At 48.4% G+C, this 15616-nt stretch overlaps 1 protein-coding gene across 5 annotated transcripts in view; it reads right to left on the reverse strand.

The window, feature by feature from the left end:
* Nucleotides 1-15616, reverse strand: part of LRRC9 (leucine rich repeat containing 9) — a 244501-nt gene that overhangs the window by 213388 nt on the left and 15497 nt on the right. For 4 of the 5 annotated variants that reach the window (XR_012237138.1, XM_073610129.1, XM_073610130.1 and 1 more), the window contains exon 1: nt 126-261. The exons of the other annotated variant lie outside the window; for it this stretch is intronic. The gene's annotated coding sequence lies outside the window, so the exon portion shown is untranslated. Of the gene's footprint in view, nt 1-125; nt 262-15616 lie in introns of those variants that run through there. 5 annotated transcript variants of the gene reach the window in all.

Here is a 15616-nt window from a genome sequence, read left to right on the forward strand (position 1 = left end):
TACACACCCCGCCTATGCATTGTACACTGCACTGCTGCCAGCTGCACCACACACCCTGGCCAGGGCTGGAGGTGGCACAGAGAAGCCACAGGTCGCCTGTGGGAAGTTGCCGGAAGCCGCCTCACCTGCTCTGGTATCCCGGGCCAGTCACTCAGCATCTCCGGCGTCTCTCTCCCGGGCTCACACACCCGCAGTGACCCGTCACACCTCCGGGCACAGGTTGCGTTCGTTGCCCTGGACACAGTTGCCGAGACGACACTGCCCGCCCTCTTTAATGGGCAAGCGGAAGAGCCTATAGCGTGTCAGAAGTTCTCGCCTGGCATCCCTCCTAACCAATCACGGAAAGCAAAAATTCTAACTTCCATTGGTGCATTTCTCTGTCACTCGCCATAGGAGGGCGGTGTTGTCATAGCAACCGTGTCCTAGGCTAGAATACAATTGAGACTGGGAAAAGGGGGCGTGGTATATAAGAATAACAACTGTTCTATGGCTATGTGCCCTCCAGCTGTGACACACACAATGCTGCATCCCTATAGCCGTGACACACAGTGCGATATCCCCGCATCCCTATAGCTGTGGCTGGAGATTGCAGATGTCTTGTGATGGTATAATAAGGCTCGGTTCACACCTATACAGTTTGCTTTTGATCCATTTCTGCAGTGATTTTTGCAGTGCATTTTGTGTTTTTGACACATTTTTCACATGTTTTTTGACGCGTTTTGCATTTTTTAGCCTTTTTTTTTTTTGGGGTCAATTTGTTGGGTGGATGAACCACTTCAGCCCCGGAAGAATTTACCCCCTTCCTGACCAGAGCACTTTTTGCGATTTGGCACTGCGTCGCTTTAACTGACAATTACGCGGTCTTGCAACGTTATAACCAAACAAAATTGATGTCCTTTTTTTGCCACAAATAGAGATTTCTTTTGGTGGTATTTGATCACCTCTGCGGTTTTAATTTTTTTGCGCTATAAACAAAAAAGACCGACTATTTTGAAAAAAAGCATTATTTTTTAATTTTGCTATAAAAACACAAAAATATATAAAAAAAATATTTTTTTTCCTCAGTTTAGGCCGATATGTATTTTTCTACATATTTGTGGTAAAAAAATCGCAATAAGCGTATATTGATTGGTTTGCGCAAAAGTTATAGCGTCTACAAAATAGAGTATAGATTTATAGCATTTTTATTATTATTATTTTTTTTATTATTAGTAATGGCGGCGATCTGAGATTTTTATCGTTACTGCGACATTATGGCGGAAACATCGGACACTTTTGACACCATTTTGGGACCATTGTCATTTATACCGGTGCTATAAAAATGCACTGATTACTGTGTAAATGACACTGGCAGGGAAAGGGTTAAATACTAGGGGGCCATCAATGGGGTTAAGTGTGTCCTAGGGAGGTGTTCTAACTGTGGGGGGGAGGGGCTTCCACATGACAGCGATCACTGCACCCGATGACAGAGCAGTGGATTTCTGTCAGGTCACTAGGCAGAACAGGGAAATGCCTTGTTTACATAGGCAACTCCCCGTTCTTCCGCTCCGTGACTCGAACGCGGGACACCAGCGGACATCGAGTCCACGGGACCCGCGGGCACGTCACAGGGCACGTGATGGGCGTGCCCACAATGCCATGATTTAAAGGGGACGTACCTTATGCCCAGTCGTGCCATTGTGCCGACGTACATCGTCGTGTGCTGGTCGGCTAGTGGTTAAAAAACACAAAATGCAAATTGCGGTAAAATCATGATGACAGTAAAAATGCGCTACATGCCTTTCTGCAACTTCTCCATTGAAGTCTATTGCATCCTGTTGCCAGAAATCGCACTGTTCAAATCGGTGCAACGTCAACTTTGCGGTGTCACTTTGATTTGAAAAGAGTAGTTCCTGAACTTTTGGCGATTTCGGGTGTGACTTGCATAAACATCTGTACGTGAAACAGCACAGATTTCTTCCAAGTTGCACCCGAAGTGGCACTAACATGCGGCTTTGAAATTGTGCCATTTCAGATGAAGTTACACGATTTCAAAGCTGCAGTCAATGTGAACAAGGGTTAAAACAAGTCCCTGGCTCTTTCCAAAAAATGCAACTGCTGAAAAAAGCATAGATGTAAACGTGTCCCATAGGAAACCATGTTAGATGAACTGTAGTGCATTTCTGCAAAAAAGCACCAAGAAAATGCATAGGTGTGTACAAGGCCTAACTGGAGACCAAAAGCCATGTAACAGACCCTTCTAAATGATTTTTAAACCTTCTAACCCTTCTAAAACATCTGCCAGGGCTCACTTTTAGATTGTAAGCTCTAACGAGCAGGGCCCTCTGATCCCTAATGTATTTAATTGTATTGTAACTGTACTGTCTGCCCTCATGTTGTAAAGGGCTGCGCAAACTGTTGGTGCTATATAAATCCTGAATAATAATAATAATAATAATAATTTAAACCACAGATTGCATCATTGTGCACATAATGCATTTGCACTGGTGTGCAGTGTGATTGCGCTCTGTGTGCTGCAATGTATTGTTAAAACACATTTCCGTGCTTGCTTTTTTTTTAACCTGTCCCTGCAGGCATCACTTGTACAGGTGGCAGCATGAGTGGTGGGTTTTTAACACATTTGTGCCTATGGGGCTTCATTGTTGTGCGATGAGAGTGTGCTCTGAATGGGATGGGTTTCCAATCATGTGATCTCATGCCAATCACAGTGGTCACATGATCAGGAACGCCACTACATCCTTGCATTAAAGTGTCATTAACAGCCAAAAAGCAGCCTCTGTTTGATCTGCAGTTGCCCTGGTGCTACACATGTGCCCTTGGGCTTGACAGTTCAGCTGAGAGCAACTGTGACAATTATCATTCAAGACATGCCTTGAATGTAACTGTTTTAGGAAACCCTTAAAGCGGTAGTAAACCGCCGGCTTTTTAAAAAAAAATTATACCTGCAAGGCAAAGTTATAATGTGCTAGTATGCATCACATATTAGCACAATATGTGAAACTTACCTTAGAATGAAGCCCTCCAGCCATGCACTGTCACTGCTGGGCTTCCATCTTCACACGGTTTTTCTTCTGGGTTGACAGGCTTCGGTCCTTTGATTGGACGTGTCAAATTGGCAATGACATCACTCCCGCGAAGGGGCATACCTAGAGCATTTGGCACCCAGGGCGAATCCTATTTCTGGCACCCCCCAGACTGGCCTATGTTTCCCTCCTGGGAATAGTGTGATAAGAGCAGGTATCACCCCCCCCCCCTCGAGAAGAACGTGCCCATGCCAGGTATCCCCCTTTCCTAGGAAGAGTATGACCATAGCATGTATCTTCACCTAGGAAGAGTGTAACCATAGCATGTATCTCCACCTAGGAAGAGTGTGACCATAGCATGTATCTCCACCTGGGAAGAGTGTAACCATAGCATGTATCTCCACCTAGGAAGAGTGTGACCATAGCATGTATCTCCACCTAGGAAGAGTGTAACCATAGCATGTATCACCACCTAGGAAGAGTGTGACCATAGCATGTATCACCACCTAGGAAGAGTGTGACCATAGCATGTATCACCACCTAGGAAGAGTGTGACCATAGCATATATCTCCACCTAGGAAGAGTGTGACCATAGTATGTATCTCCACCTAGGAAGAGTGTGACCATAGCATGTATCACCACCTAGGAAGAGTGTGACCATAGCATGTATCACCACCTAGGAAGAGTGTGACCATAGCATGTATCACCACCTAGGAAGAGTGTGACCATAGCATATATCTCCACCTAGGAAGAGTGTGACCATAGCATGTATCTCCACCTAGGAAGAGTGTGTCCATTGCATGTATCTCCACCTAGGAAGAGTGTGACCATAGCATGTATCTCCACCTAGGAAGAGTGTGACCATAGCATGTATCTCCACCTAGGAAGAGTGTGACCATAGCATGTATCTCCACCTAGGAAGAGTGTGACCATAGCATGTATCTCCACCTAGGAAGAGTGTGACCATAGCATGTATCTCCACCTAGGAAGAGTGTGACCATAGCATGTATCTCCACCTAGGAAGAGTGTGACCATAGCATTTGTCACCACCTAGGAAGAGTGTGACCATAGCAGGTATCACCCCTCCCTCCCGAGAAGAATGTGCCCATGCCATGACACCCCCCCCCTCCTGGGAAAAGTGTAATAATAGCAGTTATCCCCCCTCCTGGGAAGAGTGTGCCCATGCCAGGAACTTCTCTCCTGTCCCTCTCCTGCTCAGTAAAAGACAGATGACAGGCTGGGTGAACCTGTCAGTGTAAAGATGTGGAGGCAGAAGGTGGGATCATCTACCTGAGGAGATGGAAGATCTGGACAAGCTGGAGTTTCTGGACACTGCCATGCTGGTGGGAGCGATGTGCGGAGTGTGTGGTGTACAGAGCGGCTCCCTAAGTGGTGAAAAAAAATCCCAATAAGCGTATATTGATTGGTTTGCGCAAAAGTTATAGCATCTACAAACCATGGGATATTTTTATGCAATGTTTATTTATTTATTTTTTTACTAGTAATGCCAGCGATCAGCAACTTATAGTGGGACTGCGACATTGCGGCGGACAAATCGGACACCTAACTGATTCTTTTGACCCTTTTTTAGGGACCAGTAACATTATTACAGCGATTAGTGCGAAAAAATATGCACTGTTATTGTACTAATGACACTGGCAGGGAAGCGGTTAACATTAGGGGCGATCAAAGGGTTAAACGTGTTCCTTGGGAGTGCTTGCTAACTGTATGGAGGATGGTCTGACTGGGGAAAGACAGAGATCCGTGTTCCTGCTTAGTAGAAACAAAAGATCTCTGTCTTAACTCCTACAGAATGGTGATCTGCCTTGTTTGCATAGGCAGACCGCCATTCTGTGTCTCTCGGGAACGATTGCAGGTGGCCGGCAGACATCGGGTCCGCTGGACCTGCTGATTGGCTCCCCCTCTAGCCAATCAGCGCACGATCACGCCTCCGGCAGCATGCGCGCACCCCCTAGAGCTCCTGCATGAAATTACTTACAGGTACGTGATTTCCAGCATGAGAGCCAACTTGCTGCAGTAAATGTACGTTAGGCGGTCGGCAAGTGGTTAATGTACCTATAGGTAAGCCTTAATATAGACTTACCTATAGGTAAAAATCAACCAAGGAAGTTTGCTCTGACTTTAGTTATGGGTTTAGTTACGTCTTTAAATTGGAACCAAAGTTTCCATTAAAACAATCTGTGAGCAGGCAGCCTCCTTATTAGGGAAATTTCCCCTGCAGTCATTCCATTTTTTTTTCTAGATGACCTAAAGCTGGCCATACACTACTAGATTTTCAAACAAACGTTCATATAAACATTTGTACAAAAATTCTCAGTACATTCGATGACTTGATAAATGCCGTTCAAAAGTTCTTCAATTTTTGTTTGCTTTTAGAATGAATAGACTTTCCCAAGTGAAAACCACATACACTGTTAGAAGTTTATTCATTCAAGAAAAATTTTCCATCCTGCACCTTTGAATATTTTTATCACCGTGGCTGAAAACAAACGTCAATTTGACCCGACCAATGATTGTAAAATAAAACAAACGTTCTTAAAATGAAAACTTTCAACTGAATTTCTACTAGTGTATTGCCAGCTTTGGTCTTCCAGGTTCAATGACAACCACTGTCAAAAGGCTGAAAACATGCTAGGAGTGTAAGTTGTCATAGACTCACCCCCTGAGGGATCGTTATTGCGGCAGCCTGCATTCACAGTGTAATGATGCCACTCTCTGCATCACTGGTGTGTACCTACCTCTGGGAAGAGGTCTAAAGAGGAATGAGGAGGCTGACCTGAAGACACCTTGAAAAAGAGTTATGCCCCGTACACACGGTCGGATTTTCAGACGGAAAATGTGTGATAGGACCTTGTTGTCGGAAATTCTGACCGTGTGTAGGCTCCATCACACATTTTCTATCGGAATTTCCAACACACAAAGTTGGAGAGCTTGCTATAAAATTTTCCGACAACAAAATCCGTTGTCGGAAATTCCGATCGTGTGTACACAAATCCGACGCACAAAGTGCCACGCATGCTCAGAATGAATTAAGAGACGAAAGCTATTGGCTACTGCCCCGTTTATAGTCCCGACGTACGTGTTTTACGTCACCGCGTTCAGAACGATCGGATTTTCCAACAACTTTGTGCGACTGTGTGTATGCAAGACAAGTTTGAGCCAACATCCGTCGGAAAAAATCCATGGATTTTGTTGTCGGAATGTCCGATCAATGTCCGACCGTGTGTACAGGGCATAAGTATGAAATAAAGAAAGCATAAAGGTGATCACTGAGGTGGGGAGGGGGGTTTGGGGACTGGGGATTGAGCCTGGTGTGGGGTTTTACATACTATTTTTAAATGCAAAAAATATATTATCATTAGTGTACGCAACCTATTGCATTAGGGTGTGCACCCCAGAGCACAAACACACATGCCTGTATATCAGCAGAGCAGTGGGTGGTGTCAGTAGAGCAAAGATTGGTGTCAGTAGTTTTTTTTTATTATTATTATTTTTTAAATAATTTTTTCCAATATTATTCTTTATTCATTTATTACTATTTTTTTAGGAGCCCCATTATAGGGTTTTGGTGAAATATTAAGGGTCTAAACAAACCCCTGATGTTTCACTTTTGGAACCGAGAAAGAAACTGAGGACAGAGATTCCCCAGTTTCCTGTTCTCTGCCGCCTGCAGTAAACATACTGTAGTTTACCATGCTTCAGTTAAGAACGAAGACAGGAGTGATTGGTTCAGGTCACTCACTGTACTCATTCAGAAAAGGAAGGGCGGTTAATGAAAAATGTACCAGCCCCTTCCCCCGCTCCTGAGAGGAGAGGATGGAATCTGGCAGCACAGCATGGGGGAGACGGGAAGCAGGGGGGAATCAGAACCGCATGGGGTGATTAGGGTGTGCCCAGGCACACTCGGCACACCATGTGCGCATGCCTATGTATATTATTTATTTTCTAAATCAAGCATAAAAACTGATGAATGGCTTAATAAATCTTTCATTTTATAACTTACTCAAGGAAACTTGTTCTGAGAAGCATAGCAACATTTTCTAACCTGCACCAGAGGATTTAAAATTTCCCCCCTTTTTTGCTCATATACTTTTTTCCATATAAATTCCTCTTCATTTGTCACCAGCCATGTAATGAGATTATAATCCTGCAAATTGAACCATTATATGCTGTTTGATGAAGAATGCAGTTTGCCTTGTCTAGAGATTATCCACATTATCTTGTCATTATTTATTGTACATCATATCATTTTACAGCATGCAGGAAGAGCAAGAGAGAGAGAAACTTGTTGTTTGCTACTAGATCTACAGAGAGTCTTGTGACTCCAGGGGATTATCCATCCCTACAGCTTCAGTTCTGCTGTTGGATTGACATAAATGTGCCCAGAGCCGAACAAAGACATGCAAGAAATGTAACAAATTAATATATTTTAGTAAAATTATAGGGGGAGAGTATGCTACAATTGTGTGAGTATTATTTTTCAACTTTTGGGGGCACAGGAGGCTTTGGAAGAATTTTCCCAATGGTCCCAATAAGGTTGAGAACAGTGGCGGCTGATGTTTCCTTCTTTTTTGGGGGGGCGGCAAACAACCAAGCCCCACCCCCAGCTCCTGCTTGTTTGGGTCACGCGGTCGGTCATCCAGCACTTACCCCATCTAGGTTCCGGGCAGCGCTGTGATGGGTGTCGGGCAGGCATCTCCTCCTCCTCTGTATCACAGCGGCTTCCGCCGTGCGTCTCTTCCCTCCTCCTCCTAGGCGTCCAATAGGATCGCCTGTCCTTTCAGCCAAATGGGTGACGGGTCTCACGACCCGCTTCCTGATTGGCCAGGAGGAGGATCAGTGTGAGAATAGTGAATACTCATTTGCTATTGTCACACAATTGAGTGGGTTGAAGTGCTCTGCTCTCTGAGCCCACCCTTTTTTAAGACTATTAGAGCCTCTGGCTCTAATCCTGTCCTCCAACCTCCTCCCGCCCCATTGAAATCCATGTATCCAGCGCCTGAATGTAGATTAGGGGGCTGGACACATGGATAGGGGGCGGTGCCCATGCAGTCCTAATGGATGGGCCGCCACTGGTTGAGAACCACTGGTCCTGGAGACATGGAACATGCTCATGATTACTGATAATCTGTCTTCTTCCATTGCACCTCCCTAATTCGGTTTTCATAAAACGGGCTAAAACAGGAAGGTAAAAGACCCCCAGCGAGAAAGCCAAGATGATGACGGAGATGGAGTACAAAACAAAGATATTGGCCTTATTAGAAAACAATAACTATTTGTTATATACATATGTATGTAATATACATATTTGGACAAACCCGTAAACGCTTTGCTTAGCATTATCCCTATTATCATGGATTTCCCACTGAAATAGAGAGACTTTACAAATGTGCCTTCCACTCCAACCTTGGGTATGATCTAGTTACTACATGTTCCACCTATGCATCCTAAGAGTCCTTTCACATTGCTCTGTAGCAGAATTGTGGTAAAAATGCATATGCGTTTTTACAGCGATATTGCTATGTTTCAGATGCTTTACTGTGTGTTTCTGGTGTACTTTTCGATTGCCTGCACCTGTGAAAAATGGATATGTGACTCAAAAATGCACCAAAAAACGCTAATCGCGGTATGTTTTTATTCCAACTTTACCATGATTTAGCCGCGTTTTCCATTCATTTCAATGGGACGCTGCGATTTTGGTGCGATTTTCAAAACCGCACCAAAGATGCAACATGCAGGACTTTTCAAAACACATTGCACCCCCAGCACAGTGGTGTAAAAAGTCACATAGGATTTAAAGGGAAACACTTTTCTTGCAAGATAAAAATGCAGTAAAAACGTATCAGTGTTAAAGGAGCCTAATGCCTCATACACACGATGAGATTATCGGACGAATGATTGTCCGTTTTTTATTGCATGCTAATCTCAGATCGAATCTGATGAGTTTACTAAAGTCACGAAAATTTCCGCACGACAGAAAAAAAATTCAGAAGTGATGTCATGTGTTGTAATGCATTCATATTGCATTTTCAAACGATAGCTGTACTGTACTGATTGAACGAAAATCATACGATCTGGCATCGTACGAAAAAAATTTTCAAGCATGTCCGATAGAACAATATCGGATGAACTGTCCTGATCGGCTCTCGAAAGCTCTGTACGAATGAACCGATTATCGTACGATCGCTTCGAAAGCGGTATTTTCCGTACGATTTTCTGATCGTGTGTTCGGGGCTTAAGGCAAACTGTACCTACACAAGTTCTTGCTATTCAGCCATGTTATGAAACAATGTTGCATGTTCAGCCTTTGAAACCACTCTGTATGTAACACTAGATGATCATTAGCTAGTAACAAATCAGATTATGACACCTAAGCCAATTACAGCAAGTTAGTAGCAAGAAGTAATCTTCTATACTGCTCTCTAAGGCAGGAGTAGGCAACCTTTTGAGCACAGTGTGCCGAAAAATGTTTTCAAAGAAATTGAGCGTGCTGATTTTATAACAAAAAAATGTCAACTTCACACTCTCAATCACGAAAATATTTTTTTATAAAGTAAATGCTGTAAACTACTTTAGTAGTGAGAAATTAACATCCTGCACTCTCGTGCCTCAGATCAGCTCCAATTCCTACAACTCCACAATTCAGATCAGCCCCAATTCATGCACCTTCACACCTCAGATCACTGTCCCCCCTGCACATCTGCCCCACCACCGTACTACCCTGCACATCTGCCCCACTACTGTAACCCCCTGTACATCTGCCCCACTACTGTAACCCCCTGTACATCTGCCTCACCATTGTAACCCCTTGTACATCTGCCCCACCACTGTAACTCCCTGTACATCTGCCCCACCACTGTAACTCCCTGTACATCTGCCCCACCACTGTACCACCCTGCTCTTCTGTCCCACCACTGTACCACCCTGCTCTTCTGTCCCACCACTGTACCACCCTGCTCTTCTTTTCCACCAATGTACCACCCTGCTCTTCTGCCCCACCACTGTACCACCCTGCTCTTCTGTCCCACTACTGTACCACCCTGCTCTTCTGTCCCACCACTGTACCACCCTGCTCTTCTGTCCCACCACTGTACCACCCTGCTCTTCTGTCCCACCACTGTACCACCCTGCTCTTCTGTCCCACCACTGTACCACCCTGCTCTTCTGTCCCACCACTGTACCACCCTGCTCTTCTGTCCCACCACTGTACCACCCTGCTCTTCTGTCCCACCACTGTAACCCCCTGCTCATCTGCCCCACCAATGTTCCTACTTTCTCATCTGCCCCACTACTGTACCTCCATGCACATCTGCTCCACCACTGAACCATCTTCTCATCTGTCCTAACACTGAACTTATCTGCTCATCTGCCCCACCAGTGTAAATCCCCCTGATCATCTTTCCCACCACTGTAACCCCCTGCTCTTCTGCCCCACCATTGTAACCCCCTGCTCTTCTGTCCCACCAATGTACCTCCTTTCTTCTCTGCCCCAACACTGAACCCCACCTGCTCATCTTTCCCACCACTGTAACTCCCTGCTTATCTGTCCCACCACTGTACCCCCCTGCTTTTCTGCCCCACCGCTGGACCCCTTTCTCATCCCTCCCACCACTGTACCTCCTTCACATCTGCCCCACCACTGTACCCCCTTGCTCTTCTGTCCCACCACTGTAACCATCCTGCTCATCTGCCCCATCAATGTACCCCTCTTCTCATCTGCCCCACCACTGTACCTCCCTGCACATCTGCTCCACCGCCGTATCCCCATGCTTTTCTGTTTCACTACTGAATCACCTTCTCATCTGTCCTAACACTGAACCCATCTGCTCATCTGCCGCACCACTGTAACCTGCTTTCTCATCTGCCCCACCAATGTACCTCCTGCACATCTGTCTCACCTCTGTACCCCCCTGCTCATCTGCCCCACCTCTGTTCCCCCTGCTCTCCCGCCCCACCACTATAACCCCCTGCTCATCTGCCCCACCAATACACCTCCTTTCACATCTGCCCCACTGCTCTACCCCCCAGCTTTTCTGGCCCAACACTGTACCCCCCTGCTCATCTGTCCCACTGCTGAACCCCCTTCTCATCTCTTCCATCACTGTACCTCCCTACACATCTGCCCCACCGCTGTACCCTCCTACTCTTCTGTTCCACCTCTGAACCCCTCCTGCTCATTTTCCCCACCGTTGTATCCTCCTGCTCATCTGCTCCACCGTTGTACCCTCTCCTCATCTATAATATGCGTCATATGCAGAGTGGTGAAAGGAAGCAGAGATGAGACACATCTAACTATCCTGGCACACTCATCCTGCTGATCCAACTCTCGTATCCAGCCCACGTACTTGTGATGTATATGACAGAGGCGTAACTAGAATCTTCAGGGCCCCGGTGCAAGAAACCATCCACCAACCACCACCGTCTACAAAAGATCTCAGGCTAGAGCCCATAGCAGCGAAAGCCATACGCTTGGGCAGGCCAGGCATACACATGTATATAATATACATGTGCGTATATATATATATATATATATATATATATATATATATATATATATATATATATATATATATATATTATCGTTACATATCCGAGTGCAGATCCCCCACTTACATCAGGGTCCCCAGAGCCCCCCTCATTACATCAGGGTCCCCAGAGCCCCCCTCATTACATCAGGGTCCCCAGAGAGCCTCCCCTTACATCAGGATCCCCAGAGAGCCCCTCCTTACATAAGGGGCTCCAGAGAGCCCCCCCTTACATCATGGTCCCCAGAGAGCCCCCCCCACATCAGGGTCCCCAGAGAGCCTCCCCTTTACTCCAGGGTCCCCAGAGAGCCCCCCTTACATCAGGGTCCCCAGAGAGCCCCCCCTTACATCAGGGTCCCCAGAGATCCCCCTTACATCAGGATCCCCAGATAGCCCCTCCTTACATCAGGGTCCCCAGAGAGCCCCCCTTTCATCAAGGTCCCCAGAGAGCCTCCCCTTTACACCAGGGTCCCCAGAGAGCCTCCCCTTTACATCAGGGTCCCCAGAGAGCCTCCCCTTTACATCAGGGTCCCCAGAGCCCCCCCTCATTACACCAGGGTGCACAGAGAGCCTCTCCTTACTTTAGGGTCCCCAGAGAGCCTCCTCTTACATCAGGGTCTCCAGAGAGCCCCCCTTACATCAGGGGGCCCAGAGAGCCCCCCCTACATAAGGGTCCCCAGAGAGCCCCCCTTACATTAGGGTCCCAGAGAGCCCCACTTACATTAGGGTCCCCAGAGAGCCCCCCCTTAAATTAGGGTCCCTAGAGAGCCCCCCCTTACATCAGGGTCCCCAGAGAGCCTCACCTTAAATCAGGGTCCCCAGAGAGCCCCCCTTACATTAGGATCCCCAGAGAGCCCCTCCTTACATAAGGGGCTCCAGAGAGCCCCCCTTACATTAGGGTCCCAGAGAGCCCCACTTACATTAGGGTCCCCAGAGAGCCCCCCTTACATTAGGGTCCCTAGAGAGCCCCCCCTTACATCAGGGACCCCAGAGAGCCCCTCCTTACATTAGGGTCCCCAGAGAGCCCTCCCCTTACATCAGGGTCCCCAGAGAGCCCCCACTTTCATCAGGGTCCCCAGATAGCCCCTCCATACATCAGGGTCCCCAGAGAGCCCCCCTTTCATCAGGGTCCCCAGAGAACCTCCCCTTTACATCAGGGTCCCCAGAGCCCCCCTCATTACATCAGGGTGCACAGAGAGCCTCCCCTTACATCCGGGTCCCTAGATAACCCCTCCTTGCATCAGGGTCCTCAGAGAGCCCCCTTTACATCAGGGTACCCAGAGAGCCCGCCTTACAACAGGGTCCCCAGAGAGCCCCCCTTTACATCAAGGTCTGCAGAGAACCTCTCCTTACATAAGGGGCTCCAGAGAGCCCCCCCCCCTTACATCAGGGTCCCCAGAGAACCCCCCCTTACATCAGGGTCCCCAGAGAGCCTCCCCTTTACATCAGCATCCCCAGAGAGCCCCCCTTACATCAGGGTCCCTAGAGAGCCCCCCCTTACATCAGGGTGCCCAGAGAGCCTCCCCTTTACATCAGAGTTCGCAGAGAGCCCCCCTTACATCAGGGTCCCCAGAGAGCCCCCCTTACATCAGGGTCCCCAGAGAGCCCCCCCTTACATCAGGGTCCACAGAGAGCCCCTCCTTACATCAGGGTTCCCAGAGAACCCCCTCTTACATCAGGGTCCCCAGAGAGCCCCCCCCTTACATCAGGGTTCCCAGAGAGCCCCTTCCATGCATCAGGGTCCCCAGAGAGCCCCTCCTTACATCAGGGTCCCCAGAGAGCCCCCCCTTACATCAGGGTTCCCAGAGAGCCCCCACTTTCATCAGGGTCCCCAGATAGCCCCTCCATACATCAGGGTCCCCAGAGAGCCCCCCTTTCATCAGGGTCCCTAGAGAACCTCCCCTTTACATCAGGGTCCCCAGAGCCCCCCTCATTACATCAGGGTGCACAGAGAGCCTCCCTTTACATCAGGGTCCCTAGATAACCCCTCCTTGCATCAGGGTCCTCAGAGAGCCCCCTTTACATCAGGGTACCCAGAGAGCCCGCCTTACAACAGGGTCCCCAGAGAGCCCCCCTTTACATCAAGGTCTGCAGAGAACCTCTCCTTACATAAGGGGCTCCAGAGAGCCCCCCCCCTTACATCAGGGTCCCCAGAGAACCCCCCCTTACATCAGGGTCCACAGAGAGCCTCCCCTTTACATCAGCATCCCCAGAGAGCCCCCCTTACATCAGGGTCTCTAGAGAGCCCCCCCTTACATCAGGGTGCCCAGAGAGCCTCCCCTTTACATCAGAGTTCGCAGAGAGCCTCCATTACATCAGGGTCCCCAGAGAGCCTCCATTACATCAGGGTCCCCAGAGAGCCCCCCCTTACATCAGGGTCCACAGAGAGCCCCTCCTTACATCAGGGTTCCCAGAGAACCCCCTCTTACATCAGGGTCCCCAGAGAGCCCCCCCCTTACATCAGTGTTCCCAGAGAGCCCCTTCCATGCATCAGGGTCCCCAGAGAGCCCCCATTACATCCGGGGCCCCAGAGAGCCCCTCCTTACATCAGGTTCCCCAGACAGCTGCCCCCCCCCCCTCCAGAGGTTCCCCTGTACCTGGCTGGTCTCCGCTGTGCACCTCTAACCCTAGCACATCTCTGGACCCCCCACCTGGGGGAGGTGGGAGGCAGCGATCGGCAGCTCTATGGTGCTCGTGAGCCACGGGATCTCCCTGGGGCTTGTAGTTTTCTTCCCGACTGTATACAGTGGAGAGGGGAGGGGCCTCCAACCAGGTATCAGCAAGAGTGTAGAAGCAGAGCTGACTCACTTGTAAACTGTGTGACGAGAATACATGCCCGGGTCAGAGGCCCCTCCCCTCTCCACTGTATACAGTCGGGAAGAGAACTACTAGCCCCAGGGAGATCCTGTGGCTCACAGGCACCATAGAACTGACGATCGCCCCCTCCCACTCCCCCCACTGCATACTAAATTGACAGCCAGAGGTGCAGGGGGAGATGCTGAGTCTCGGGCCCCCCCACAGTGGCAGAACGCAAGGGCCCAGTCGCAAATGCGACTGCTGCGACCCTGAAAGTTCTGCCACTGGTATGTGATGTATGTAATGTCACATACAAGCATCTGGAATGGATGTGCAATGAAGAGCTCAGGTCAAGGGGCATTTTGTGAAAGCAGTGGGCCTGTGTGCAGGATCATAAGTTGGGCCCCCGCAGCTGAGAAAAAGTGGTTGGGTGTGATTTTCATTGCGCTGAATACTGGCTGTGGCTTAAAGGGACACAGAGTGCGGGGGTTCAGAAGTAAGTGACGCAAAGGTTCAGGAATCATTTCAACAAAGTTCCCAGAAGCTCAACAATAGTTCCACAAACTGATCGTGCTAACGATCTCAGCTACAGCAAAGTTAGAGAAAAAAATCAATGTTTCCCCTCTCCCCACCCCGCACAGTCCCCCCCCCTCCCCCTCAGTGCAGGTGCGGTGTGGGGAATTCTGAAATTGGAATGCATTAGAGCCCATTCACACAGGGACGACTTGTCAGGCGACCTAGTCGCCTGACAAGTCGCCTCCCGTTCTGTGCTATGGAACCGTTCTAAGGGGAGCGAAGCAAGTCGCTCCGACTTAGAAAAAGGTTCCTGTACTACTTCGGGGGCGACTTGGGGCGACTTGCATAGACTTCTATACAGAAGTCGTTTTGCAAGTCGCCCGGGCAGTCGTTTGCAGGTCGCCTCGCTGAGGCGACCTGCAAGTCGTGTTGCCCCTGTGTGAATGGGGTCTTAGTGTCTCACTGACACTTCCCTGCACTGCTCTGCTGATGGGGAGGAAGTCGAGTGCCGGCAAAAGAGGCTTTGCGTGCTGCTTGTGGCACCAGTGTCGGGGGTTGCCTACCCCTGCTCTAAGGACACATGGAAACATCATGGAATTCCTATACACTCATCTATTTTTTCTTTTTCAGTTTAATAATAGGCAATATTCAGAACAGGAATGATGTAAAAAAAAAAAAAATAAAATAAAAAAACATACAAAATATAAGATGTGAAAAGACCTAAAATGCAGATAG

This window comes from Aquarana catesbeiana, linkage group LG13 (assembly GCF_042186555.1).
Source record: "Aquarana catesbeiana isolate 2022-GZ linkage group LG13, ASM4218655v1, whole genome shotgun sequence".
Taxonomy (NCBI): Eukaryota; Metazoa; Chordata; class Amphibia; order Anura; family Ranidae; genus Aquarana; species Aquarana catesbeiana.